This window comes from Parambassis ranga, unplaced genomic scaffold, assembly GCF_900634625.1.
Source record: "Parambassis ranga unplaced genomic scaffold, fParRan2.1 scaffold_32_arrow_ctg1, whole genome shotgun sequence".
NCBI classification, from domain to species: domain Eukaryota; kingdom Metazoa; phylum Chordata; class Actinopteri; family Ambassidae; genus Parambassis; species Parambassis ranga.
The window spans coordinates 1,320,061-1,324,898 of NW_021144802.1; the positions used below are offsets into that span (position 1 = coordinate 1,320,061).

Below are 4,838 nucleotides of genomic sequence, written 5' to 3' on the forward strand. Positions count from 1 at the left end.
AGCAATATTCACACACCACAGTGTACAACACATTATTTATTTAGTTTCTGATGCACTATGTACAGTTTTCTTACAGACCACTTCTCCCTCCACTCACCTGTGCAATAACTGTTCATATGTAAACTGTTTTTATTCTATTCTATTCGCGCTGGCAACTGCACCAACAAAAACTCTTATTATGAACACTATGCCATAACATTCTGACAAAGAAAAGTTTATGTGACAGACACACTAGACCATGTGGCCTAATGGATAAGGCGTCTGACTTTGGATCAGAAGATTGAGGGTTCGAGTCCCTTCGTGGTTGAGGTTTTATACAGGTATGAAATGAGCCAACTTCTATCTGTGGTTTATCCGCAACTCACTTCCACTGCTAGAACCTTTAGTGGGTCTACTACACTACTATGCCACTATACCCATCTTGATGGGTTCCCTCAGTGTGCAGGGGTGATGGATGGGAGTCATATTCCCATTATTGCTCCTGAGGATAACCATGCTGACTATTTTTTATTTATTCAACATCTGTCCAGTCAGCAGTCTTCCCCATGATTGTGTCTGCTTTGCAGGTGTTTTGAGTTCATCATCTGATCACAGTGTGACATCATTAGTTTATAATATTGAACTTTTCCACAATATTCTCATTTATGGAGATGCACCTGTACATGGTGGCTGATTATGATAAACAATAAAAACATGAGACAGTGGGGACCTTGGGTGTCTCCTTCAGCCACAGACTTTTGTCCAGACAGGGGTCAGACTGTATAACATCAGTCCATCTGTACTCTAACCTCTGTACTTTATCACCATGTTTACACCCAGTGACACTGATGGTGAAACAGTACAGTGTTTTTTCTCTTAGTGCAATAACATCCTCACCTTCAGTGTAATACTCAGAGTTTTTCATGATATCATAACAGGACATAATACATCTCTGTACATTTCTCATCTGTATATCTGCATATCTTATGGTTGCTCTGTACATAGTCTTTATTTCTACTTTATCGATTGTTATGCTGCTCAGGACCTTGTTTTCATGCTAATGGAATGGAAGGGACCTGCCTTTCATTTGGGAATGCTTTCTTCCATTCTGGGATGCTTTTCATTCCAGAATGATGTCCTGCTGACTTCTGTTCCAATATACAGAGTTATTCGGGAATTCTGCCTATCATTCCGGAATACTGATGTCTATTCTGGAATGCTGCCACTTATTCTGGATTTCTGCCTTTCATTCTGGAATTTTGAATTTCATTCTGGAATGCTTTTCATTCTGCAAGTCTGCTTGCCAGATCATCACAGGTAACTATGGAAACATTTAGTGCTATTGTTTGTGATTGTTTTTTACCCAGACCACCCACTGAGGTCCTCCACCACATATAAACCATGTTTCCCACCAAACAGAACTGATGAAGCTGCTTGGAGGAGCAGAGAAACGTCTTCAAGAAAACTCTACAAGTCCAGACGCCTTGCTTCAGTGGTCTCTATGAATATGACCTGGATGACATGTAAACATACAGTGTGCTCTTTGTAATCTGTATTCTGGCTCTAAAACAAGTGCCCCTTGTGAGGGTTGAAGTCACAATCTTCAGATGATGAGACTGACTCGCTGCCTACTGCACTAACGAGGCTCAGAAAGAGGTGAAACATGGTCTTTTCTCTTTTTCTTCTTTAAATAAAGACATCTACAGGGCTCATGCTGGCTACTGCACCAACAAACATTCTTAATTTAAATCAAATGAGTGTGTTCTATAAAAAGGCTCTAAAGGTAAAACATCTCAGTAATTCTTCCTGTGACACCTTCACTACCAGTGATGGTGTCTCAGTTAAAAGGGTCATTGCATTGGCCGGGAATCGAACCCGTGAACCACCAATGCTATGAAAAGCTGACATCTAGTGGTGCCATCGCAGGTTGCAGCCTCCTCATTCCAAAATCAATCCCTCCTCCACATAGAATAGAATATACTTTATTAATCCCTTTGGGAAGGTCCCTCGGGGAAATTTGGGTACCATCAGCACTACAACACCAACAGTCAGAGCAAGAATTAAATAGAATAAAATAAAATAGAATGAAATAGAATATAGTGCAGTAAAAAAAAATAAAAGATAAGAGGAATTATTTACAAACATTGCACACCACCATAGATGGTCATGTGATATAGTGCAGTAATGTAAAGGAATTATTTACAAACATTGCACAGCAGCATAAATGGTACAGATGGATTATTGCACATGTAAATTATTGCACATGTGTTCATGTATCAGGCGGGCTGTACTCCTCCCTCCTTCTCCCCCTCCTGCCAAAAGCAGAGTTGTAGAGTTTGATGGATCGGGGGACAAAGGAGTCTCTGAGTCTCTGTTGGTCCTGCTCTTGGGGAGGAGCAGCCTGTGACTGTTCAGGCTCCTCTGAGCGCTGATGACAGTGTGCAGAGGATGACTGGCATCGTCCACAATAGCCAGGAGTTTTCTTAGTGTTCTCCTCTCTGCCACTGTCACCAGGGAGTCCAGCTTCATGCCGACCACAGAGCCAGCCCACCTGATAAGTCTGTCCAGCCTGTTAGCCAGTGTTAATTTTGGCAGCAATTTCTGATTTAGTTTTTATTTTAGTCTTGTGACTAAAATGCCATTTGATTTTAGTCACATTTTAGTCATCAACATTTTTTAACTTTTAGTCTAGTTTTAGTCGACTAAATATCATGATATATATTTTTTCATGAAATAATTAAGGTTTGAAGTGCAATAAAAACAGGCACAGCTTTAACGTTATTTGAAACAAACACCTCTTTATTTAATTGCTATGACCTTTTCACAAAAGACCCAGTGAACAGTGAGCTGCTCTCCCTGAATACACTGTTCAGTCATGACCTTCTTCATGAATACTCCATAACTACAGCAAAACACTTCAGTGACAACTTAGAAACAGGTCTCATGCTGTAAAACCATCAGCAGCGGTGTCTTCATTTATAGATTTTGTCACGTGTATGAACGGAAGTTACGATGACTCGTCTGCAAATGTCGCTTCAGGTTTGTTGTGTTTTTACCGCTGATAGTCGCTCCGCACGGTTTGAACCGTCTTGTTTGTCTTGACATCAAACGTGTCCGTGTGTGTGTTCTTCTCCTGTGTTGTGTTACCATGCATGAGTACGCCTTCTTCCAGCATCGTGGGGTAACGTCCTTACGCAGAGAGATCACTTCTGATTGGCTCTCTGCCACCGTCTCCTGATTCGTCCCTCCCTCCCACAAACAAACTTTGCTCTGATTGGATCTCGTCTCAATCAATAATTTCGTCTCGTTTTTATTCGTTGATGAAAGTGTCAATACATTTCGTCTTCGTTTTTGGCACCGTGCGTTAGTTTTTATTTAGTTATCGTCTCATTTTTATCAGCAAAAAAAGGTCGTTAACGAAAACTATGACGAAAATGACAGACAACAGCATACAACAGACAACAGCATAAAAAAGTGTACTGGCCACCACAGACTGGTAGAACATCCACAGGAGTTTCCTGCAGATGTTGAAGGCTCCCAGTCTTTGCAGGAAGTACAGTCGGCTCTGGCCCTTCTTGTACAGGTGATCTGTACAGCATGTCCAGTCCAGCTTGTTGTCCAGCCACAACCCGAGGTACTTGTAGTTGCCTACAATCTCCACCTCGTCGTCCCTGACGGTCACTGGGTGTGGCTGTGGGCTGGACTTCCTGAAGTCGATGACCAGCTCCTTAGTCTTTGAGGTGTTAAGCTGGAGATGGTTCACCTGACTCCAGGTGACAAAGTCGCTGACTACACTTCTGTACTCATCCTCTCCGTCATCCCTGATACACCCCACGATGGCTGGGTGAGGCTCAAGTATTCCACAAAAAAAGCATTCAAATATTCCAAAAAACAAAATACAACTGGTCCGATCTTCTCAATCTTCCAGGTCAGAATAGGGATGCAAATTATCGAGGAATTCATTCATCGTAAATTGATATGCAGCGATTTTCCCTCAGTTTCACTAAGATTAAAATCTAAACATTGTTTACTAAATAAAAACTGCATGTCATATTCCTTAATGAGTGATTTGCTGTACCATTGGGGATACAGTACAGACAATGACATTTATGTATGCCAGATAAGTATGCTTTTGTTTTCCGATGAAATGACAGGTGTGTTAAACTTTGCCAGGGCTGGTTAGCTCAGTTAGTTAGAATGTGGTGCTAATAACACCAAGGTTCAATCCCTGTACGGGCCATACAGGGAGTTATGCTGAGAAACAGTGTGACTTTAGTACAAACACACCCTACTCACACTGGAAGGGTGTGGCAGAGACAGTGCAGGACAGTGAGAAGCATTCCATTACCATTAGCTTTTGGAAGAGACCAAAGGGAAAGGGGATCATCAGCAACATGTTGAATTTGTGGATCGGCGTTCTCAACAATGAACAATGACAGCACACAGCACAGGGCAGATCCAGCTTTGTGTTGTGTATCCTCCTCCTCACCATGTCATTTGAAAAAGGTACAACTTTCAGTTTATTAGCTGCCTCTGTGCCAAGCAAAAGCTCACACCAGTCACATCTCTGTCCACCTGTACGGTCACAAAACCGGCGGCAGCGACGCTGTTTTCCGAGATGTCTGAGTGCAGTCCTTTTTTCTAGCTCTCAGGACGGGAGCTGCTGCAACAGGTATCCACCCTGAAGGACGGTGCCACAGGAAGGCACTTTGACTCTGGTGGGACCCAAACCCACAACCTTTGAATCACTTCTCCTGTGTTTAACTAGAAGTCCAATGCACTATCCATTGTGCCACAGAGCCACAAAGCTGTGAATTTTTTTGTCCTACAGTGGAGATGAAACAAAACTACAGGAATGA

The 4,838-nt window shown here is 42.3% G+C and overlaps 1 non-coding gene across 1 annotated transcript; it reads left to right on the forward strand.

Moving 5' to 3' along the window:
* The first annotated feature begins 234 nt into the window (after window positions 1–234).
* trnaq-uug (transfer RNA glutamine (anticodon UUG)) lies at window positions 235–307 on the forward strand. Its single transcript has one exon. It is a non-coding gene; the product is annotated as a tRNA-Gln (tRNA).
* Window positions 308–4,838: the final 4,531 nt, after the last annotated feature.